Genomic DNA, 25937 nt, shown 5'->3' on the forward strand with positions numbered 1-25937 from the left:
CATCTCCTCATCTGTATCCTTTGCAATATCCTCTGTAATAAACTGGTAAACATGTTTTCCTGAGTTCTATGAGCCACTTCAGTAAATTAATTGAACCCAAAGAGAGGGTGGTGGTGGTAGGACCCCCAACTTGAAGCTGGTTGGCCAGAAGTTCTGGAGGCCTGGACTCGTGACTGATGTCTGAAAGCGTGGGGGGCAGTCTTGGGGACTTAGCATTCAAGCTTTGGGATTTGACAATATCTCCAGGTAAACAGTGTCAGAATGGAATCGAAGATACTCAGGTGGTGTCTGCTGCTTGGCGTGTGGGAAAAAACTCCCACACATTTGGTCACGGAAGTCTTGTGTGTTTATAATTGTGTTGGGGTGTAAGCAGAGGAAAAACTCAGTTTGTGAGAAATTTTCCCAAAGTAGAAACCCACTCCTGAGCTTGTTATTGTGGCTAAATGAGCGAATGCACAGCACCCAGAACAGTGCCTTGTATGCAACCGTGCAACAAACAGCAGCACCCTCTCCTCCTTCCTTTCAAACATCATGCCCCAAGTCAGTTCTTCATACACAGTCCCAGGAGGATGGACTTAAGGAGGGCACAGCTTGTAATACCCACAGCAGGTAATAAGAGTCCTATGGAACTGGCAGTTATAAGGCAAGGTACAATCTTCCTTTCTTGGCAGTGAGTTATAAAACCTTTATCATGTTTGTCTTTTGTCATCAACGCTAAATTGGTATTATTTGGTGTTGCCAATTAATTAACACATTTTACTAGGCCCCTGTTATGTGCCAGACAATGAGTCAAAAATACAAATGAAATCTCCAATGCAACCAGCTTCCAGATTAGCTGGAGTTTACGCAGGAAAACTCTGGATAATTGGTTGCATTTTCTTTTTTTGCTTTTCCTTTTTTTTTTTTTCTTTTTTTTGAGACAGAGTCTTGCTCTGTCACCCAGGCTGGCGTGCAGTGGCATGATCTCTGCTCACTGCAACCTGAACCTCCCAGGTTCAAGCGATTCTCCTGCCTCAGCCTCCCCAGTAGCTGGGATTACAGGCATGCACCACCACAATGGCTAATTTTGGGATTTTTAGTAAAGATGGGGTTTTACCCTGTTGGCCAGGCTGGTCTCAAACTCCTGACCTCAAGTGATCTACCCACCTCTGTCCCCCAAAGTGCTGGGATTATAGCCATGTTGCATTTTCATTCTAAGATCTGGTGTTCTGTAGATAGGACCTTCATAACAGTAAAGTTATGTCAGTATGGTAGAGTTGGCATAATAAAATTAGTTCGACATACAGGCAAAACAAATGATGGTCTGGACATCACTGGGCAGAGTTTTTATTCTTTAAAGTTCGTCTATCAGTTACCAGTATAAGGATCGTGCTAGAGTGCTAAAGTTTCTCATGTTATCCCTAATGCTGCATTCAGAAGCAAACACCACACCTGCCAACATTCTAAAGGTGGTTTCCTTATTGTGGAATTCAAAACGAAGGTGACAGCAGAGAAGTAAAGACATGCACCTACAAAGTGGTCACTCCTCACTTTTAAAAACGAGTCTAGCAAATGAAAAAATCTTAGATTTACAAATTGAGTAGAAAAAGACACTCTGTAAGAAGGTTTTCTGGCTAAATGAATGAAAGGTATCTGTCTGTGGTTTAATCACATTCGACTGAATAATGGTTGTTACTAAATTTGACTTTCCTGTCAAAATTGTCACCATGTTGCAAACTGACTTACAAAGAATACCTAGAGCCAGAGAGGAGTAGTGAGAACTTCATACACAAAGCTCGGGTAGCAAAGAATTCCTCTAACCATCCATGTCTTGACCTCCTTCTAACCCAAATACAAAACTTGGCAGGAAGCAGATGAGGAAGTCATTAATATGTGGAAAAGAATCTCTCAAAAGCACACCAAGACCTGTGCCTTTCACTGATGGAAATCAGAAGGAATTGTACAAATATTCACCACAAGAAAATAATTCCAAAAGCTGAAGGATTTCCACAAGTGACACGGGGCACTGGATTATTACTTAGGCAAAGCTTCTAGTCAGTACAGGCTCCCATTCCGTTCTGAAAGTGAGGTGTAGAGGTCAGTTCAAGGACTGGCCCTTTTAAGCTTTTTAAAAAGATCATCAGCTTTATGTGTGTGTGTGTGTGTGTGTGTGTGTGTGTGTGTGTGTGTGTGTGTGGCATTTCTAGTTAAAGATGCAAAAAGACCTTACGAAAACTGTTTGGTTATGATTCAATGTTTTTCTTCCTTATTTGAGTCTTTATTTGATCAAATCAACTGTAAATTTGAAAATGGACTCAATATTATATAACATTAAATAATGATTAATTTTCTGTTGGTTTGATCATGGCATTATAGTTATATAAACATATTTTTAAAATATGTACATTGAATTATTTAATGTTGAGATGACATGATGTCTGAAATTTTCATAAAATACCCTGGCAAAATAAACGTGTGTGTCTGTGTGTGTTTGTGTGTGTGTATGTGTGTGTATGTGTGTGTGTTGGCAGGAGGGGTAGGAGAAACAACAGTGGTAAAATGTTGACGGTCATTGGAGCTGAATAATGGGTTCACTGGAGCGTTGCACTTTCTCTCAACTCAAGTATTTTTGGAAATTTTCACAATAAAAGTTTAAAAATCCAACCCACAAAAAAATACGGTTTCTTAAAAAGCACTAAAAATAGTTTACACAACAATACTGACTCTTGCCGATTTCACGCAGAGAATAGGTGCAAAAACCTAAGAGAATAATTAATGGCCAATCTTATGTGCATTCCATTAAGCACGAGCAGCTGTCATAAACATCTTAATTTAAAGAGTTGGGGCTTGGGGAATCATGGCACTGCAAAAAGCTACGTCCTACTGCTGCTCCACAGAACTGGTACATATCAGACCCTTAAATTTTTAAAGGCAGCTTTCATGTTTTTGAGAGCTGAAAAACCTTTGAAAAGTCAGCTTGTTAGGAAATTCACCTTGCACACTCCTACATCAAGGGTTGCTGGAGGTGCTCGGGTACTGGCAAAATTGATTTGGGGGTGGGGGTGGAGGTTCACAGGTAAAATAAATGTGTTGTATGCTTCGGAAGAAGCTAGCTCGCTCTAAATATATGGGGCGGGGCGTAGCTACATTGCAGTGGTGCCTTTCAGCAATGCAAAATATACCACCTGGGGAGAGAGGTATTTCAAGTCCACAAAGCCGCGCCTCCCAGCCTTTATTGTTCCTTTCCCAGTCCTTGTCATAAACTAGAAAGCCACAGCATTTGGAAGAAGCACTAGGCAGGGAGCAGGAGCCTAAAATTGAGTTTCTCTCACTGCTGTGTGTTACTGTAAACACTAGGCCATGACTTGCTTTGGGTGCATCTTCTGTGACACCGGGTCAATGTCTCACACCCGTGAAGGTCTCTTGAATCCCTTAGGGCCTAATACACCTGAGTACACGGGCTGTGATATGGGAGCTAGACTTAGGCCTCCATCACCACTAGCTGTAGTCCTCTCCCCGACAGCAAGACGGCACGCAAGGGTCCTGTTTGGGCTGTCAAGTTTCATGCGAACAGAAAGAGGCAGAGGACAGCTAACAAATCTAAGGTAACCAATGAAAAACCCAAGCTCTCCAATAAAAACATCGGAATGGACGCAATCACCTTTTATCAATGGTACATGGAACCACCCCCATTGGTGGCTGCTTCCATCCACGGCCCCTCAGAAACTTCCATCCCGCTTCCCTCAGAAACTCCGTATTTGTGTGTAAATAAGGAAGTGTCTTGGGATTCTAGGTACTGATGGTTGCCCAAGAACTTACAAACACCCACGTGCAGGCTGCACTTGACAAGAAACAAAGCTTGCTGGCAGCACACGACAAGGCCTCGTATTAATTTCTTGAATCAATCCTGGCAGTGATTATCTGGTCCAGGAAACAACAGGTCTTTGCTCAGAGCACCAGATTTGAATGTTTTACAACAACACTATTGCCCGTAAGAATGACTAATAACCGTCAGCTGTAATTTCCCAGAGTTTGTGGGTACGACTTCCTCAGCTTTCCTCGCGTTTGAATTGGCCAGATTTCGTCTGGGGGCTTGCTAGGACTTTCAAGCATCACGTAACCAAAACCCCCAGCCAGCTCTCGGTTCAGCCTGGAGAACTGTGTGGTACTCTCGAACTTACTACTTCCTGCCCCCACACCTGAGAGTCGCCCCGCGCACTGTTTTCCTCGCATCATCCACCATCAATCAAACAAACAGAGAAACACAGAAACCTCAGTTCTCAACTGCAATCAATAAGACCTCCTTTCCTGGGGTAGCATTGCCTTCATTTTAAAGGTCATGGAATGAGTCAGGGGCAGAAGAGAGAAACAGAGGCCGTGGGTTCTGTGACTCCACGTCTCAGAGAGAGATCTGCAGATCCAGAAAATGACCTTATTAAGCTGCACCAGTTGCCGGGAGGAGGGCAGTGCAAATTAATAAAAAAAAATCACAATGATCAGAATACAGTTTTGCTATTTTACACACGGTCTCAAGAGCTAGACAAATAAATTTGCCTAGTGTATGTTCTAAGTCACGAAGAGATAAGAGGAAATTGAAACCATGCTGGCCAAGCACCTCCCTGAGGAGAGCAAGGCTGGGCTTCCGTTACAATCATATTCTTATTTATGTTTTCTCATGCACATTATTTAAGTATATATGTATTTACTCATACAGACCAGATTTGTTAAGTACTGCTATGTGGAATTCACAGTATGAAGTGCCGTGGGGCAGGCAGACCTGGGTATCCTCGAAGAACTTGGTCAATAGCGATTTCTCAACTGCTAGTAATCAAGTTGCTCTTCTAGCAGGAAAAAATAATGGCTGGAAAACTTATTTACACCTTCAGTACACAAGGCTATTTGAAACAAACCAGATACAGGAAACATTTATATATGGAGTATTTCTAAAACAGATAAAATCAGGGCTCAGTCTTCTTTATTGAAACAAAAAAGCAAAAGACTTTGCAATTTGAGCAAAGATTATTTCCACAGAGGGTCATCTCTAGTAAGAGGTGCCTGTTTCTCAGACTGAGTGTCCCTCTTTTGGGCCATTCCTTACCGAATGGTGATTCATTTTACTGAAGGACTCACACTAGACAGCATGGAACCAACTCTTTAGAAACATATCAATTGTTTAAACAAACTATGCCTGTATTCATTTGCTTAGCAAATCATTTTGTCACAGATTTAGCCCAGCCAGGGTCTAAATGATCAGAATGAGTGGAACTATACCAATACCTTTTCTACTAAAAACCTAACAAATAAATAACATCAGTTCACATTATCATTATGGATTCTTGCCCTTTTCTCCCTTAACTCTATTCTCTTCCCTTTCAGTTTGTTATTTATTTTCTTATGTTCCAAATTTCAAGAAGCCTTCCATGTGTTATCAACATATGGTACATCATTCACATAAGTACATGAAATTTTCTATACGTCATTAACAAAGCTGAGCTTGTGTTCCAGTAAGTGAAACTGAAGAGGAACTAAAATCACAAAGATAACCCTGCAAACTAAGGTGCAGCTAAAACAGTAGTTCCCTATCCCCATCACTCACTACACTCTTTCTCAGAACTTTCATCTTTACATATATACAAATAAACAGAGTGTTTCTGTTCTGCCTTATTTGTATAGAGGACCTCCCTGCAGCTCTCTGACCTTCCTCTGGCTCTGAGTAGCCCCTGAGGGACCTGGATCACTCACATGCAACAGGCTGATGACACAGCAGAAAGCTGTCTTTCACAAGAATCAGAGTCCCACCTAGGGACATCATGGCCACATGCTCCTCCCTGGTTCAGCTGACTTCCCTGGACTTGCTTTCTTGCTGCCCTGACTTGTGCCCCATGCCAGATCTCACAAACAAGGCTAGGCCCTGCTTATTCCTGGCCAGTCTTATCCTGTTGTCATCCAAGAAGAATGCTGGAAAGGAGGACCACAACTTTGGCCATTGCAGACCTTGTCACTCCAACATCAGATGGGAAGGCCTTCCTTCCCCTTTCTTGTCCTTGCCTCTCCATGTCTCACAGATACCAAATCTACTTCCCAGAGAAGTGGTCAGGGTGCAGTGCACCGGGCAGCCCAAGTAATCCCACAGGTGAGCATGTTGCCGCTGATGCATGCTACCCCTTGAGTTTAACTTCTTACCAGATCTCTGCAAAGACAGAAGAAAACGAGCTTTCAGGAAACCCCAGCTCTCTAGATTATCTGTCCTTAAGCTGCTGGGATTTTCAAGGGCATGCAGATAGTTGAACTTCACTTATTTTCAATAATATAATAATACATAAGGAATTTAATGTATTATTTAAATAATACATAGGGACTCCTTACCCAAGAAAGATAATGTCAAGACTAGATTTTATAAAACGGCTAATCATTACACATAAATAAATGGCTTAACAGATAAAGTTTTATCTTAGCAACAGCAGCCACCCTTAGTTTAGATGTGCATATGGGTTGAAGAAGATTTGCTGAAAGAGAACAATAAAGACTATTTGTTATCTCAAAACTGGTTGAGATTGACAAATGTGATCCTATCAAAGCCAATTCCCCAATCACATAAAATGGCCATTTTCTTTGAAAATTTGTGGGAAATTACATTTTTTTTAAACTTTCCCCCTCAGGGCACATCAGGAGCAGGGGAAAAGCAAAGAAGAAGGTAAGTTAAATTAGTTGAGTACTTTCTCAGTGAAATGATTTCAAAGATCAAATTCCCCTAAATAAAATAAACAATAGATTCTCTGCAAGTGATCCTTCTTGGAGATTTTCACACCAAAACAAATATGAAAGAAACTCATGCGAGTTTATCAGGGTCCAAGTTCTTACTGTACCCAGGAGTATACACAAATCCATCCATCCATCCTGCCATCCACACATCCATTTATTCATCTATTCAAAACAAATCAAGAAATATTTATTGAGTGCTTACTATGCAAGATCTTGTTCTTGGGGCTTGGAGGCTACAAGAAGGACCAAGGCAAGCTCTCAGTCCACAGGAGGGTGAGAGAAAGGAAGAAGTTTGGAGCATGTGCAGTTGTGCAGAGCTTTCTCCAGCACTTCAGATACCAGATGACTCTAGGCTGCACAGCCAACTCTGTAGCCCTTGACCTTGTCTTAGAGAAACTAAGTGCTTAAGGTAAAGGCATTAATTCCTTTAATGCTTAGCAAATGTACCAAATCTGATAGTGTGCGATCTGTATACTTACTTCACCTCTGGCTTCATGTTATGATTCCTACCTTTGTTTTCCTTCCACCCTGACTGATTCACTGCATTTTTATCTCAAATATTCTATGTAGTATTATAAGCTACCACAAATCCTTAGGGAAGTAAGGGGTCTACATTCTTAAAGGATAAATACAATTACCCTACTAGATCACTAACAACAATAACAAAGATGGTAATTCTTCTTATCACAGGTAACTTTCATTGAGGGCTCATATGTGTTGAGCAACTTACACGTATTTTCTCATTTGTTCTTCACAATAATCTCTTGAGATTGTTACAATGATGATCCCTATCATGGCAAAGGAAAATGAAACACAGAGAGTTTATGTAATATGCTAGTCTGTGGTGGAACCAAGATTTTAACCCATACACTTTGAGTGTGGAGCGGTTCCTTGTGTTTTATCCCAGTATTCAGGCTTTCCAGGTCTCCTGATGGGACAGAAACCCATTGCTTACTGGTGGGACTCAGTAGGCTTTCCTATTGTTTCACTTTGGAACTCTGATGCTGTGTCCTACCCCGTCTTAGGGACCTTCTTGAATATTGCCTCCATTTTCTCTGATCCTGTGGTTGGTTTAATAGGAGCTCCCCTATCTGAGCACTCTGTCTCTGGAGGGTGAGGTCCTTAAGAAAAGAGTGTGTCCTACTCACTTTCTAATTTTGAGTACCTGGAGGTAGACATGAACCACAGCAGGTGTTTAAGAAAGTTGGGTTGACTGAATGAATGAGGGTCCCACCACTTTCCAGTGAATACTGTGCCTGGGATCCTCTGGCCACCCTCCCAGACAGGCACTACCATGTCCTGACTCCCTTCTCCCCACTCTTCACACTGGGCCCTTCATGATTGCTCTGTAGCTTCACCTGCCTGTGTTTGACAAGTTCTACCTGTCTAGGTGACGCTTCTAAAATTAAACAACTATCAATCTGTGAATGGTAAAGCATATGCATTCAGATTTTATCAAAGCAGAAAGCAAGCACATTTTACAAGGAAAAAGGTCTTTCTGATTAGCGATTATAAAATTGACTTGATTTCAATCTAATTTACCATATTCAGAAGTGCCACATTCAGAATTGGAATGGGCAATTTTAATTATCTTATGAGTTCAGGTATTTCAATGTCTTCTTTTCCCCCAGTTCAGCTTAACACAATGCCAGCACCCCTCTCTTTCCTACTCTCATGTGGTCTTTCTCCGTATTTTCTGTGTTCTTATTACCTGGACTATTTACTTGATGATTAATCACATGTAACTTAGTGATATGAGTCATTGTGTTCAATTGTTATTTAATTCCTGCTTTGTTAGTTCACGGTACCCATGTTTCTATCTCCCATGGAAATTTTTCTTTTAATTTTTAATTTTTGTGGGTATATAGGTGTTTATGGGGTAGGTGAGATGCTTTGATACAGGCATGTAATAATCACATCATGGAAAATGGGGTGTCCACGCCCCCAGCGTTTATCCTTTGTGTTACAAACAATCCAATTACACTCTTAGTTCTTTTAAAATATACAATTCAATTATTTTGACTCTAGTCACCCTGTTGTGCTGTCAAATACTAGGTCTTATTCTTCCTAACTCTTCTTTTTTGTGCCCACTCCCATGGAAATTTCTTGACAAGCAATCATTCTGACTTGTGCCTCTTGGGATCTAGTCATTTAAGAACTGGTTCCACGGTGCTTCCGGAAAGGCCATGAAATTTCATCACAGACTATGTCCCTCAAATAAACCTAATTAAATGTCCTCCACTGAGTCATTCATACACGTGAAGTAGAGGGAGGCCATATAGAGCAGTCTCCAGGCAAAATTCTGGTCAGAAATATGGAAATTCTGGCCACAAGTGAAAGGCAAGAAAGGCAAGGGGTGAATGGTGGTGGTGGTGGTTTGAGGGGCACACAACATACTTTGAATGGCCACATAGCCTAGGCACTAGGATAAATGATTTACACCCTTGATTTCACTTAACCATCTACATAACCCTCAGATGTTGACATAATGCTGCCTCCCCTTCTACCCATAATTAAGGCCATATAGCTATTAGGTGATGAGGTTGGGGTGTGACTCCAGGTTTACCTGACTCCAAAATGATACTGTTTCCTCTACATTGCATTCAGAGTCGCCTTCACTTTTCACTGCGTGCACTGTCCAGAACCCCCCCCCTTTAAGCTCAGAAGGAAGGAAATGAAGGTTAGTGAGAGGTCATGCTGGCAAATCTAATGGGGTCAGGACCAATGGGGAAGGGTGTCAGGGCCAATGCGGAAGGAAAGTGGAAATGTCTACTTTTCTTGTTGTCTTGGGATTGCAGAAATGAAGGCGGCAATGGTTCTAAGGTCGTTAACGGCCAGTGTTGAGCACCTACTGTGTGTAAGGCAGTTTGCCACTGCACAGGGTACCAGCAGAATCGGGACAAGGTCATACTACCCAGGCTCCAGCTTATGTGAAAGCCAGCTGGGCCGGGAGTACTCATTTCCCTTTCCTCGTGCTGCAAAGCCAGCAGCCAGTCATCTCTTGAAAGACCAAACCAAGGTAGTCCCTCAGCTTTATTCTGACTGGGCCCCACCTACAGCCCCATCTGCACGTGTCTCCCGTGGGGCTGCAGACGCGCCACTGTGTCTAGGGGCCGGCGGGTGTACCGGGAGACGAAACCAGACTTCAGGCAAGCAGGGGGTTAATAGCTCATAAAATAAAACCCTCTAACACAAAAATGTTATTTTAATTGTATTACATTGAGGAGCCCTGAGGGTCGTGGGGTAGATAATCAAAAAGGACAAGGAGGAAATTAAAAAAGGGAAGAAGGCAATCAAAAAGGCCATTTAGGAGAGGCCCTTAATCCTCAATAGAAAGAACACTAATTATACTACAGAATCTCCTTATAATTAACCCTGATATAAAGTGTTTTTTGAGCAGTAATAACTTTCAAATTCATAATCGTTTTGATCGCAAATGCCTGTGAATGCCTCACAAACAGCAGCTCTCACAGGTTGGCTGGTTTTGGTCCCCAGCAAGCCTGGGGATTACACCGCTGTTCATAACCAAAAAGACAAATATTTCTGCCCTCAGCTAACTCCACTGCTTCGCTGAACTCAGCCCATTGCTTTTTTTTTTTTTTTTTGGCAAGAACAGCTCGAAAGTCAACCATCCTTGTGCTTCCTTCGCTTCTTTGTAATTGCTTCCCTATGCTCGTTTTTAATCTTTAAGATGACTTGGAACATCTCACGGTTGCAAAACGCACTGAATTCCCAACATACCTTCTTTAGTGAAAAGACCCCTGCTTAGATTTACCTACACTCCTAGGGCATACATTGCTGTAATAGTTCTTTATGTTTCCAGACAAAAGCAAGGATTCAGACGGACTCTGCTCAAATCCCGTCCAAAATAAGAGCCTCACATTCCTCTCCCCGACAGCGGATCCCTTACAAACCAAAGCTCCAAATTGTCAACTAGAAAACTTTAGGTACAGAACAGAACAAGGAAAGAATGCAGACAGTTATAGACTTCAGGGGTCCCAGGGTATCCGGAGGCAAAGCAACTGGGACCAGAGTGAGAAGAGAGAAGGGCCTGGAACGGGTTGTTTGGGACTTTAATAAAAAACGGTGTGAAAGTGAAAAGAATCTGTCCCTGTCCTCACATGAACCGGCCATCGCTCTTATCCCACCTAGTAAGAGAAGGAGCAGGATCTCAGATCCCATGAGATCCCCGGGGAGATAGTTTCAATGGGGCGCCTGCCTGCCAAGTGAAACTGTAGGAGAGGTTCACCGGCACTCCTGACATTGATAGTGCTCTGAAGGTATTCGTCTCCTCTGAATGCACTCCTGGGCCTGGCTTCACCATCTCCTGGCAAATACACAGCAGATGTATCTGAAAGGTCTGCTGCTCACAATGGGCTACATCCCTACTTTAACTTGGAGACTGGGACACCAAAGTCTGTGAAACATTGAGCTTAGTATTCTTCCTCTGTATCAAAACAATGAATGCCAAAGGAATTTTTCCATTTCTCCTTGCACGTTATTGGAACTAAAAACCTTACTGCTATTTCCCATCCAGGTGACTACTCCTCATGTAGAATTTAACAAGATAAGAAGATGCCTCCTTTTTTGCTTTTATTTTTTTTATTTTTTTTATTTTATTATTATTTTTTTTTAGATTCAGGTCTCATTGTGTTGCCCAGGATAAAATACTTTTTTGCTTTGTAAACAGAATCCATAATCAAGAGACAAATATTCTCTTACTGTTCAACAATATTAAGTATCTGCAGTATACCCACCACCCCCGCCCATACTCACCCTTGGACCTAGGCAATATAGGATAGGAGTTATATTGACCTTGCTTGTGTAGGGAACTAGTTTGCTCCTCTTCACTTACCTATTCCGTTTAATAGCAAGTTACAGCTCATTAACACAGAAGAACGTAGGACGTTAGTTCATTTCCACTTTAAAACATCCCTACTAAATAAATCATCATTCATTTCATCCAAAATATCTATAGAGACACACAATTCACTTATAAAGTTGAACAAGTGGATTAAAAATGAAGAACAGGTTATAAGTCTCCCATTTGAAAAAAATTTTACAAGTAAAATGCATTTACCAGTAAAATACACTGAAAGGATCTGCAGTAACATCCCTGCTCCATTCATTAATGCAACAAGTATATGCCAAGTGCTAGTCATTTCTCAACACCTGAAGGTGAGGCAGGCACAGATCCTGCCCTAAAAAAACTTAGTAGTAGAGGAGGTAACACACATTTACATATTATTCAACTGCAAGTCAGAGTGCGAAAAGTACTATAAGAAAGGTGTAGATTTTTTAAAACTTCATACAACGATAAAATTAGAATACAGATGTAGGATATTATTAATTTTATCTGGTAGAGGTCTCCCCTCGAGTTGTCCCATTTGAACACAGAGCTAACACTGTTATATTCATAGGCAAGATATTTACAACTCTCTTTGTTGGGCTTTTCTTCTAGGTGTAAGTGCCATTAGCAGGACAGGAGCTGGAAGCCAGTAGGAGGAGCTGAAGCTGAGGCTGATCTTTACCTCCCAGTTTTTGGTGTAGCTTGCTTTGAGAAGGCGGGCCCCAACACTGGGCTCCCACTCACATCCCCCACCCCACCCCATATTCTGAGTACCTCCCACCTTGGCTCTGCTCCACCAAAACTCCATTGCCAAAGAAGCTCATGGATGCCACTAAAGAGGACAACACATTAACTGGAAAGGCGCAATCTCTTGATCACTTTCCTTATTCCAACCTCCAATAATGCATATTTTAACAGAGTGTTCCGGAGATGAGTCTTAAGCCAAAAGAAAGTCCATCTTAGGAGAGCTGGAGACAACAGAGTCAAGAGTCCTGGATTCCAGTCCCAGATGAGTCACTCAATACAATACCCTTGGACAAATCCGTTTATGTACCTGAGCCTCCATTTTCTCCACTGTTAGAATTCACCAATAGCAGATTCCCAATGTTCTGAGGATATAATACGCAACATAAAGCTCTAATGAATTACGTAAATACATTTAAATGCAATCATGACAGGAAATTTTAGTGAGGTGCAGGGAATCTTTTGACAGGAACCTTGTGTGTATTACCTTGGGTAGGGTAGGTTTGTCCTGAGGCAAGACCTGTGCCAACAAATAGCATTGAACCCATCCCAACTAGATTGTAATCATTTACACAGTTGTTAGTTGATTTGTTCTTCTGTGTATTAAATCTAAAACATAAAGTCTAATAATCTTGCTCATACTTTATACAGTCAGGGTTACAGATGATATTTTCTATGGAACATCTTACCTCTCTGCTTTAAGGCTAGTTGTAAACAATAGATTTAGTTTTTTAAAAAATTGCTACATTCCTTCTTTTCTGGTTCCATTTCTGGAAATAGCAACAGTAGCAGCACTGAATCAAAGTGGTCCTTGTCATGACTTGTCCCTTGTCCCTTTTTACATTTATCTCCTGTTACGCTAGCACAAATAAAACCGTGAACAAGAGTAAACAGCTAATGTTGGGGGAAGCAATTTTTAAAAGCAGACTTTGTTATCACTTTTAAATAGCCCACAGTTCCAAATGAGGCCACAAGCATCTTGTCTTCCATCAGTTGACCACAGGAGTAGATCTGCCCTAAATGATGCTGGAAGGTCTTTCTCTATACAGGAAGATGGCTTTCCTCCCACCTGGTTTCAGGTGTGCACACATGACCCTTGGACGTGACTGCTAGCAGGTGGAAACTTTGGGGCTACCAAGGACTGTAGGAAGCACTATTCTTCTCATTCTGAATAACTGAATTTGGCTAAATGGTCTTAACTTTTTATGGCCTGATTTCTTTTGTTGTTGTCATCATCTTCTAATTAATTTAAATCAACCATGATTTCTTTAAAATATAGAAAGAATACATGCTGGCTGTAAATATCTTTAAAAATACAGTAGTACGTAAAATACAAATCAAAGGAGCTTTTCACTTCCCCCACATTCCTGAATCCCTCTCTTCTCTTTGGAGGTCCAACTTTTAAATGTAACTTTTTCTAGCCTACTTCCCATGCTTTAAATATATGCTTAAATACAGATGCATGTATGTGTGTGCTCACTTATATTTCTCTTTGTATGTTTTTCTGTGATCCTTTTATTTTACTTAATACTATATCATGGATTCATTTCCAAGACAATGTATCTATATTTGGTTACTTTCTAACACTGTTTTGTATTACAAGGAATAAATAGAAAGGTATATTACAATATAATTTCTCTTTGTATGTTTTCCTGTGATTATTTTATTTTACTTAATACTATATCAGGGATTCATTTCCAAGACAATGTATCTATATTTGGTTACTTTCTAACATTGTTTTGTATTACAAGGAATAAATAGAAAGGTATATTACAATATAAAAAGTTTATGTCTCAACAAAATCTCAGTGAGCTACTCACATAGGAGAAGAATATTTCTTTTGACAGAAAGGACAGTATTTTCATTGCTTCTTTTAAAAAATACTTTTATTTTTAAGTCCGGGGTACATCAGGTTTGTTACACAAGTAAATGTGTGTTGGGAGTGTTGCCGTATGGAATATATCATCACTCAGGTACTAAGTCTAATACCCATTAGTCACTTTTCCTAATCTTCTCCTTCCTCCCACTCTCATTGCTTCTCAATAACAATCTGTCATATACAAAAGCTAACCCAGTAAGCAGGAAAGCAACCCAGCACCTTTAACTCAAGAAGCCTGTGAACCCTGGTGAGCCATATGGAGTGATGGTGAATAAGGTCATTTGAGTGACGGTGTGTCTAGAAGAGGATGATGTCCCAAACCCCCAAACAGTACACTTGAATTTCACCAATAAAAATTCATTTCTTTGGTCTAAACAAGGCCAATACTAAGCATTCTCTTTAAACATGCATATGTGTTTGCGATAAGCGACAGTTTAGTTTGTATGATGCTTTCCTTTCCAGAAAGCATGATTCAATCTGAGAACACAAAGATTTTTTGGTGAAAGAATATTCTAACACTGGGGAGGGTGAGACACAAAATAGAGAAGATGTACTGGAAGAAGAAAACATCAAAACAGCAAGGGTTCCAAATTAGCTGAAGAATCAGTTCCCTGCCTAGAGATGGCTCCAACTGCTAAGAGGGAAAGTTAACTTCACGTGAATAACATTCGATTGTTTTAGAAAGGTAAGTGGTTTCTTTGGCGAACTAGAACAGAGGAGGCAAGTAGAGCAAGCACACTAACACCCCCACTCCTTGTTTACAGCAGACATCACTAATCTATTGTGGAATTCTTTCCCACCAAACCAGGATTCGGCACTCCACGCAGCCGCTACCAATTGACTGCACTTAGTGCCCAAAATGAAATACAATTTGTCATTCAGTCATGGGAGTCATCATCTCCTTTAGCAGCAACCTTGAGTTGGAATTTCACAAGCAGACATGAATTGCAAAAGCTTAAAGTTGCTGTCAGGGTTCTTTTACAGCCAAGTATCTGCAGAGGAGGACACGTCCCTGGGAAAATAGGAGGTCTCTCTTAGCTAATGGATTAGGATCCTGCCATACCAGACTAGACGCTCTGAGCATGCAAAAGGAGAGCATTGAGCATCCAAGCTCTTAGAGGCTGAGTTGAACGGTCATCTAAATCATCTGTGACATGGAATAGGCTGCACCTTCAGCAGATGCTGGGTATACAGAGCTTTCGAGAATTTAAAAAAGATGTTGCCTTAAAATGTCTTGTTTGGATAGGGCCATCTCTGCATATGCACCCCCAAATTAGATTATTTTTAAAAAGTTCTATTATCTAAAAATACTATGTAACATTTTAAAATATAGTAACCATCAAGGAAAACAGAGACTGAATCTAACAGGAAGAGGATGTGAGTGTCAAATTGTTGGATTATGTAAGATGGAAAGGTAGGTGCGGGTGAGCCAGCACCTTCCAGATTCCTGAGAGGCAGCAAAGACGGGGTGCCTGTGCAGAGGTCAGGCCGAAGCTTTCCTCTCTGTGGGAAATCTTCGGCAAACAGCCAGCTCCCTGTGCTCAGGACACACCACATCCACCACCACATTTCAGGAGGCTTACTTGAAGTTTCAGTGTAGAAGTTGTCCTCAAAAAAATTAAGCAAATTAAATTAGAAAGCCTTAACCTGATTTGGCCAGCTTAATTCAACTGTGTCAGAGGGAGGTTGAGCAAGCCCTTCCAGGTTGTCTGAGATGTAATAATCATTCTCATTCTCAGCTGGGCGGGGTAGCTCACGACTGTAATCCCAGCACTTTGGGAGACTGAGGTGGGTGGATCACAAGGTCTAGAGATCAAGACCATCCTGGCCAACATGGTGAAACCCCATCTCTACTAAAAATACAAAAAAAAAAACTTAGCTGGGTGTCTTGGCACATGCCTGTAGTCCCAGATACTTGGGAGGCTGAGGCAGGAGAACTGCTTGAACCCAGGAGATAGAGGTTGCAGTGAGCCGAGATTGTGCCAGTGCACTCCAGCCTGGCGACAGAACAAGACACTTGTCTCAAAAAAAAAAAAAAAAAAAAAAAAAAAAAAAAAAAAGAAAATCATTCTCATTCTCTCTCTCTTAGTTACTCCTACACACCCACCCATAGACACACACACGTACACACACCATCCTCTACTTAACTGACACACGAACACTTATACAACCCTACATGTTCTGACACGTGAAGACTTAAACATGCAATCACACATACACCCACATACACTCACATACCTACAGCTACACACACACATTCACACATGCACCTATAAAGACTATTCTATTATCAGCCTTTGGAGATGCAAAGTCAAATATTGCCCCATCCCCCATTATATTATTTTCTTTCAAAACAAAAACTACTTTCTTTTGACAGCAATCTCCATCTGCAAAAGGGACACTCTCATAAACATCAGGCCTTGGGGACTGCATGGGAAAGAAGCACACACTTGCTCTGCAGCTGGCCCCTTTATTGCCAAGATGGCATTAGCCTGCTCCTCTGGAAGGATTCTGGCTCAGAACTTTTATAAGCAGGAGACTCAATTATGCTTCTATGAGTTCCCTAAATTGGGAAATGGAGCTAAATAAGGAAATGCGTTAGTCGATGTCCTTCTCAACCTCCTCCCCAACTCATACTTCAATCTTTTTTCCCCTCTGCTTTCTTGGGGTGATTTCTTTGAATTAGTAAAAACTACCGGCTATAGAGGCCAGAAACAAGGCACAATATTGAGATGGGAATGAGGATAGCGGAAGAAGAAGAAACAAATGGCAATCTTAGACAGGGTATGACCAGGACCTACGGGTGAATCCCCAGGGCAAGCAGTTTTTGTGTGGGCTGAGCCAACTCATGTCATGCCGCACTCCACTGAAAGTGAGCAGGGCTACTGTGAGATTCCAAGGAAAGAACACACTTTGACACGAGATCTTTAGATTTTAATTAAAATGCAAATATTAATGTTGCCAATATTTGGAAACTAGCGAAGGTGTTCCCCATGAATGAGTACTGAGGAAGAAAGAAGACAATAATCTGAAAGTTAAACTGTATGATCTCCCATAAAAGGGGCAGGCAGAGATACGCAAAGTCACCTTATGGAGCTTCTGGAAGGCAAATATTTGACTGGAACTGGCCTGAATTTACGAATCCATCAGAAGGAGGTATGACAATCAAGCTGGGCCACGGACGCAGAGAGAAAGGAGAGTTATGGAAAGAAACATGGGCAATGGCCTATTAGGATTTTTCAGGCCTAAAGATCCAATCTGTTGTTCCCAGTGGCTGGGAAGCTGAGTTGCCTAACTTCCGTGTATCCAACTTTCTGTACACAGGTGAGTGGTTGGAACAGGGGCAGAGAGAAAGAGAAAGAGAGAGAGAAACTGAGATGGGAATGAAGAAGGGAAGAAGAAATGAAAGAGGGCAACAGAGTAGGAGGAGACAGACAGATAGTGAGATGGATATGAGAGAGGTAACTCTTAATCCTTCATCAGCCTCTTCAGCTTCTCAGAAGATGAACATCTCTCTGTGCTCAGCAAAAGTTTTAGTGTTTAATTACAGCTGCTGTTAATTCAACAGGACCCCTAAATCAGTGTTCTCCAAGTGAGGTCTTTGAGCCGACAGCATCGGCATCACCTGGAAACTTATTAAAATGCAAACTTAAGTCTCACCCCAGCCCCACTGAGTCAGAAACTCTGGAGGTGGGGTCCAGCAATTTGTATTTTAACAAGTTCTCTCAGCAATTCTGATGCACAATGAAGATTGGACACCACTCCCCTAAACACAAGCCAACTACCACATCTGGAGCTGTGCTGAAAAAACAGCTGGAGAAATCTCTCTTTTAAAATAAACACGATAACATTCTGACTTTAACACAGGAACTGATTATTTTATACATTTGTTTTGGGAGTTTGAGTGATTTGAGTCTCCCTCTCATCTCTGAACATTGCAAAGACAAGGTTTTGAGTCTGTGGAGCTGAAAGCTTATCTCAGCCAATAGGAGACAGTCACCAAGGTAATGGTCCACCAGTAAGTTTCTTGGGACCCCTGACCTCCCCATGTGCTGAGTGGGTACCTCTCCGTTTTCACACACTTACAGAAAAGTAGGTTTTCCTGATTTGACAGAGATCCACACCTCGATAACATGCTGTAGAAAGATCTAACCTACTCTTCCAAAAGACTATTCAGCACAGTGTATAATGTGATGGCAATCATGTAGAGACTTTGAGGTGGCAGATGGGGCCAGAAATCGCTGTGATACTTTTGGCAGTGGCTAACTAAACTGTGCTCCTGCATTTCCAATACATCATTCTGGTATTTGTTTCTAGCCTGCTTTTATTGTTCATTTTATCTGCTATTCACATTCAGACTTAACTTGCAGACAACTGTGGGCAGCACAGTTGGGTATAAAAGAGAGTTATTTAATGGTGTTATTTAAGGTGTGTACCTTAGCCATGCAGTTTACAAAAGCAGATCTCTGTGAGGTACAAAGCATCAGAGAGTAAAACAACATTCACTGACATCTCTTCAGAGGAGAGAAAGCTGAGTCACTGAGCCTGCAATTCAAGAGAAGGCAAATATATCACAGAACAAAGAAAAAACCTCCACCCTGGGTCACAGGACATCTATCTCAGAGATGTTCACCAACACAGAAAGATTTGTTGCTTATGATAAAAGACATCTGTGACAAGACATACTGAACAAAGCATTATTTGACCCCTAACTAAACATAGCTGCTTTATAAAAGGTTGTTTTTTTATATAATATTGCTAAACACTATTTCTGTAGCTCTTTTAAGAAAAGAGAGAACAGCAAGTGTTATTAAATCTGCGGTAGACATCATTCTAATCTGTGTCTGGGAAAGGATATGACACTTCCATCGTAACTGCCTAATTTGCTACTTAGGGACAGAAACTAATGCTACTTAATTGAAATAAAACCAGATGCACTGCTGAGAGCCTACCACCTTTAGAACTATGCTGAGCATCATAGGGAAAAAAGAAAGAAAGAAAAAGACCAGGTTGCACTTTGGCCTCCAGAAGAGACAAGGTAAACAGAAGGTGAGTTCAAAATGTTTGTGTTTAGAGAACTCCATGTGAATTGAAATGTGGCAAGGAGGAGCTTTCACAGAAGAGATGAACTTTGCTCAGTGGGTAAAATTTCACAAGGCAGTTTGGCAGGAAACACAAGCAAAGCAGCACAATGGATTCAAGGCTCAGTGGTTTTGAAGATAAAATTCAATCCCTCACTTCCATTTGGGGTGCAATATTGGGAAGCAGCAAAAGTGTCATCAGCAGGAAGGTCAACTCGCCATCGGAGATAGACTTATTGACTTGACCAGCCAAGCCCAGTGTAATCCTCCATCCCCAATTCCATGTCCTTCACAACACACATTTCGGCTGTCACCTCTCCTAATTATCTTGCTTACCTGTCAATTCTAAGGAGTCATCTAGGGATAAAGCGATGCCCTCAGAAACCAGGACTGAGTCTGGGGGAGGGGCTGAAGTTATGGGGCTGGAGGATTCTCACTAGGGATGTCAGCTCACTGCTGGCCAAGAGTGGGGCCCAGATTCAGTCTTCTCCTTTTGTTCCCCTGGTCCCAAAGTATCCTGGAACAGTGCTTTCTGGTTGGGCTATGTGCTTTCATGGTGGCAATCTTAGTTGGTTCAGGAACCAGACGGCAGAGGTGTTAGCAGCTTGGCAGGAAGATCAAGGAAAACATCTGAAATTCTGTCTCCCTCTTCCTGCTAGCAATAATCAAGAAGACCCTTCAGTTTCAGTACTATTTTAAAAAGGACTCCTGTACCCAAAGGAAAACCTTTGTATAGGCCAGCATTCAGTTTAAGACTTTTGGCCTTGGTTTCTCAGTTCATGAACTCTGATTTGATGTTCTGTGACCTGAACAAACTCTGATCTGATATTCTCTTTTTTCTTCCCGAAAAAAAAGTGCATTAGAGGTATGGTGATTTCCAGAGCATCTCTGAGGAAGTGTGAATCTGTTTGTGTGGCCCTGTCTACCATGTATTACAAGGATTTATGGGTCTGCCTTACTCTCCCCTACTAGACCATCTGGATGAATCACCTCAACATTCTCTACCTTGCTCAGTCTAAAAACTTATCCTGGGGAAACATTCAATAAATAGATATAGGCATCAATGGCCATACCTCCCTGAATGTGCCCGATCTTGTCTGATCTTGGAAGCTAAGCAGTGTCAGGCCTGGTTAGTACTTGGATGGGAGAACAAAAAGATACACCTTGGCTAAAGGAACACAGCAGTGAGAGAATTCCAGTTCTTGCCACCTTCCCACTGCCTAGAAGACAGAAGACTGAGGTCTTGCTAAACCTTTATTTACCACCACTCTTTACCACTGTGTCCTTTCCTAGACCCTGCCTGTGCAGCTCTTCCTAAATGCCTCAGCATCCAAGTGTATTTTCAGACCTTAACCCTGTCAGTACCTTTCTCCTGGACCATCCTGCTACAAGCATTTAACAGTGACACATCACTAGAGGGGATGCCGGGGGTGGGTGGGGAAGGTATCACATTGCATGGAACAGGAAGGGTAAAATCAGGTGGATCATGTTGTGTGGTCCCATGATCCAACTGCCCACAGCCCTTCTGGAAAAGTGACGGTGTCTACTCCTACCTATTTCCAGGAAAGTAAGTTCTATAACTTCAGGCAACCCATTCCTATGTCTAAAATTCATTACGTCCCCTAGTAATTGAAGTCTCTTTCACCTACTGGCAAAAAGTCCAATGGAAGGTTAACATCTAGACTAATGGTTCTCAGGGTGTGGCCTCTGGACCAGCAGTATGGGCAGTACCTGGGAACTAGGTTAGAAATGCCAATTCTTGGGTCCCATCCCAGACCGACTGAATCAGAAACTCTGGGCATGGGCCCAGCAATCTGCTTTTAACAACTCCTCCAAGTGATTCTGATGCTCACTCCTTTGAGAACCCCTGGTCTATACAATGGGGGCTATGAGCATCATGTGACTATATCAGTAGTCAATTTTGAATCAGCTGCTTGTTTGGCTTAGGTTCCTTCTGTTTGTTGCTGCTTGTCAGGAAGAGATATCCCCTGCATTCCACAGATCATGTGAACTGTCAACTGGAGAGGATGGGACACAACATTCACAGGCCACTGGGCTCCTGGAAGCTGAGGCTATTTGACTTCGAAGAACTACACACAAGATCCTAATTAATATATTTGTCAAAAGCTGCTCCTTCTTGTGACAATTCTAGCAGAGACTTCGGTGACAGCCATGCACTTTTATGGATTTTAATTGAGTAATTAATAGGATAACAGTTACAAGTGCAAGTTAAGTGCATATTCTTTCTACTGGATTGGGTCATAAATAAGTAATATAGCTTTTGAAAGTGAATGGGAAGAGACGCTTGAAAAGAGAGACCTATTGGGAGCTGAGTGAGGGAGCCCAGACTTAATTTGAAGCTCTACCTTCTCATTTTAGCAAACCAAGCATTTCCACAAGGGATAAGCCGAGACCATGGCGGTTTCTGTTTCACTTTGTGCTGCAGCTGCAGCCAAACATCGACAATGTGCCAAATGGAGACATTTTTGAAACTGTTCTCCTCTCTCAGACATTAAAAGCAAAAATGACTCTTCAATATACCAGAGGTAAGGAGGAAGGAGGAACATCAGCAAAGACTGAGGACTACTTTACAACACAGTTACATAGACCATTCGACACTTTTCTCTTTTCCCAGGTCCCCAAGGCTAACGCCTGCCTCAACCACAAACTCCTGGGCTGCCCTAGGATGTAGAGGGCCACTCCCCTGTTCCAAATCCACTCGGGGTCTTGGGGCCACATCACATCTTTTGTGGGTCCTGAGCACTTTTGCTTTCACAAGCTCCTTTCTTCATAAGAAAAAAATAAAAATAAAAACTACATTTTATGATTTTGTTAGTATTAAGACAAATTGGTTATGTGTTCATTATTCTTATATTTATTTTGTCCTGATTTGAAAAGAAATAAAAAGGAAAGCAGTTTCGTCGATCCCTACAAGTGCTGTGGGCCTGTGGTTGTTTCCTACGGCTGCTGGAACAAAGTCCCACTCACTGGTGGCTTAAGACAGCAGAAGTGTATTGTCTCACAGACTGGAGGCTGGAAGTCCACGATCAAGTTGCTGGCAGGGCCACACTTCCTTTGAAGGTGCTGGGGGAAAATCCATGCCAGTCCTCTGTCCTAGCTTCTCAAAGTCCTCTGTCTTGTGGCAGCATAACTCTGATCTTCACAAAGCATTCCCCCTGTGTGTGTCTGTCTTCAAATGACCCCCTTCTATAACCACACCAGTCATGTCAGATTGGAGGCCCACTCTGTGCCATGATGACCTCATTTTAACTTAACTAATTGCTCTGAACAGCCTTATTGTCAAATAAGGTCATATTCCAAGGTACTAGGGATTAGGATTTCAAAATATATAAGTTTTGAGGAAGAGGGACACAGTCCAACCCATAACACAGGGCTGTGGCCTTGTGTCTAATGAGAAAGTCACCTCTTACAAGGGCCTTCTCTGGGATTCTGAAGACCACATAGAAACCCAGGGTCTTCAGTAGCAGCAAAAATGAGATAAACACCCAGGGGTTGGGGAAGATACATTTTTGGTTTGAGGTTGGCTGCAGTGGCTCACACCTGTAATCCCAGCACTTTGGAAGGCCCAGGCGGGTAAATGACTTGAGCTCGGGCTTGAGACCAGCCTGGGCACCATAGCGAAACCGCATCTCTACAAGAAAAATGCAAAAATTAGCCAGGTGTGGTGCTGGCATACACCTGTAGTCCCAGCTACTCGAGAGGCTGAGCGGGTATGATCACTTGAGCCCGAGGAGGCAGAGACTGCAATGAACCCTGATCACACCACCGTACTTGAGCTGGGTGACACAGCAAGACCTCATCTCAAAAAAAAAAATTTTTTTAAAGGAAATACTTCACCACACTTCAGGAAGACTTTGTGTGGACTAACTCAGTCTGGGGGAAGGTGAACTGCTCTCAATGCCCCACTTCAAATGAGTGCCTTGCCTTGGGGACCTCTCAGTCTCTGATTTAGGAGCAAACCTTCCTCTGCCTTGAGCTCTTCATCATGCTTATTTACCACTTGTCCTGGGAGCTGAGCCCCACCAGGTAATGAGAAAGGAAACGATTTCTTTTTTTTAAAGAAATCTGATTTTCATGGAGCCATGTACTTTCATGCTCTTTTCCCCAAATGAACTAGCTTTTTCCCTTTCCTGAAAGAAACATTCAGCTCGCCCCTGGGTCTTCACTGACAATCCAAAACAGAGGGGTAGAAAGAGAGGTTCCATCCAAAGAAAGCGACTTGTCCGTCTCCCCTGGACACCACCCTCTCTTCTCACCTGACTCTTCTATTAGAAAGGAGAGAGACAGCAGGGGAGACTGGAATGGATACTTGAGATTATCACTCCCTTTTTTTTCGCTTCAGTTTTTTAAAGTTACTATCAGTCCATGGCAACAAAGGCCTCTGAATTCTTTCTCAGTCTGTGGCTCAATGGTTTCATTCTCAAGGGAGCCTATAAACCCCAACAACATGTGGGCTACCCAGCTTGTTACCCCCCCACCTTCAGAAGAAAAATCACCTCACACAAAAACAGCCAAATAAAGCCACACAGTCCGAGAAGGCCTATCAAGCGAGAACTGAAGCAGTGCGTGAACTTTGCCTGGCCACTGAAATTGCAAAATCTCCAGCTCATTCGCAGACACACAATGGGGTCTGGCAAAACCATTCACAGTCCTGGATGTGAACTGGGGCCTACGACAGGGAAGGCACCAAGGACAATGCCAGTGAGGCTGTGTCGAAAGCTGGGCTGTCTCTGAAATGGTTCTCTCCGAGCAGGCTGAGGTCAATAACAGGAATTGCTTGGAGAGTGTGCGTGCCAAAAATGAAGAGCCTGCCGTTTACATGGAGGAGCTGTTGAAACCACCCCAGGAAGACTTTATCTTTCGGCGCAAATTATAATAGAAAAATGGCAGTGGCACTCTGAACCATAAGTCTCTTAGGTTTTTTGGGTTCACTTTTAAAGAAACGTGACATCGCTAGGTACATAGGCGGGACCGAATGATGTATTTCTTGTAGCTGTCTGCTCTTCGTAGCGCCTCTGTCTCACGGCTTTGCAGGTTTTATGACCATATCGAAGGAGCTAGCAGAATCCTGTTGGTTGGACTGCTACCAACAGGGCTTGGGTTGGTTAACCTACCAGACCAACCTGAAAGGTCGAGCAAGCCCCAGTGACAAGGCAGCTGTGGTGCTTTTTGAGGCCATGCAATCCATTCACCTGTGTTTCCGTGGTGTTGATGCAAAATATAAGCCCTAGGCATCCTTCTTGGGCAGTGGCCATGGTGTGGTTTAGAGTGAATGGACACTCCATGCTCCAGGTCGGTGACAAACCATTTGAGTTACTCCCAAATCCTCTCCAAATGCTTCAAGTGACTAATCTTACAACACTGACCATTAACAAATAATGTGGGACAGGAAGAGAAAGTTCAGTGAACCAATGACTCAGTTCAGTTCCCAGCCAGAAGCTTCATGGTGCACAGAGGCCAGTGTCCTACAGAACAGTGGCTCTTGCTTCATACGACCTTGAGGCTTTCTTCACCTTGGAGGAGCTGCGTGCGGTCTCCGGCTCCTCCCTCCCTCAGAGGAGAAAGACCGCTTACTCGCTGTTCATATGATCTCTGATAATATGAGACTCAACAGGTCATGGGTTTCAGAGGTTTTTTTTTGATGCTGTGAAAAACATGTACCCCAAAACCTAAAATGCAATAAAATTAATAAAAAAAAGGGGGCAAAATGCATTGAAGGGATGCTGTCAAAGATAGTTATTATCAGCAAAAGAAAGATTTACCTTGTAGATGCCTCACTCTGTGGTTTCTCAAAGACTGAAGGAAACCTACCTCCAGCCAGGCCATTTTCTGAGAATTCCAACATATTAAAAAGTGAAGAAATGCCATAACAGAAACATAAAGATTTTTTAAAAATATTTATGTTCAGCAAATTAACATCTTCAAATAATAGGTTGAATGATATTAACTTGTTGCTTATAGAGGTCAAATTCATAAACAAAGATATAATACAATGTAACGTGCTAGTCACAAAATAATTATGCAATTCATAAAAAATATTTATTCCTGGTTTACTGTAAGAAGAGTGGTCCAGTGATGGAACTCAAGTTTAAAATAAATGAGTTTTTTCAGTTGTGTCAATGTATCTTTATGATGTATGAATAAATGAATTCTAAGATTAAAAAAAAAAAAAAAAAAGAAAACCAAGATCAGGGGAAAGTCAGATGGGTCTATGCCTCCTTGGGTAAGAGCTTCTAGGGAATGGAATAAAGCAAAGGATAGGGTCAGGCCAACCAAAAATTCTCATCAACACTGCTCAGAGGGTTGTCGTCCAGGGCAGAGACTGCTTCTGGTTCCTCCCTGTCCGGCCCTGGAAGTGTAGAGGCTTATACCTGGGGTGTTAGTAAATGCCCATAATTCCCAAAAGCAGGTCTGGTTCCCTAGCCTGACTGCAGAGGCGTGGGAGCCATACCTCATTGGCCTAATGGACCCGGGAGTTGGTCAAAGAGATGCAGCCCTCTCCCTGGAATTTCGGAGCCTCAGGGACCTTCTCACTGTCTTCATCTTCTCATTATTCAAGTGGGAGGCCTCAGCAACCTTGTCTTCTTTCCACACGTCCTGCATGGCCACAGCTGACCCCCTC

General features: G+C 42.2%; 1 long non-coding RNA gene across 2 annotated transcripts in view; it reads left to right on the forward strand.

The window, feature by feature from the left end:
- The first annotated feature begins 23778 nt into the window (after positions 1–23778).
- LOC108288204 overlaps positions 23779–25937 on the forward strand; it is a 36541-nt gene continuing 34382 nt past the window's right edge. The window contains exon 1 of one of the 2 annotated variants that reach the window (XR_005196647.1): positions 23779–24074. This is a non-coding gene — a long non-coding RNA (uncharacterized LOC108288204). The remainder of the gene's footprint in view (positions 24075–25937) is intronic. The other variant, XR_001818641.2, reaches the window with a different exon arrangement.

Source organism: Cebus imitator, unplaced genomic scaffold, assembly GCF_001604975.1.
Source record: "Cebus imitator isolate Cc_AM_T3 unplaced genomic scaffold, Cebus_imitator-1.0 Scaffold367, whole genome shotgun sequence".
In the NCBI taxonomy this organism is placed as follows: domain Eukaryota; kingdom Metazoa; phylum Chordata; class Mammalia; order Primates; family Cebidae; genus Cebus; species Cebus imitator.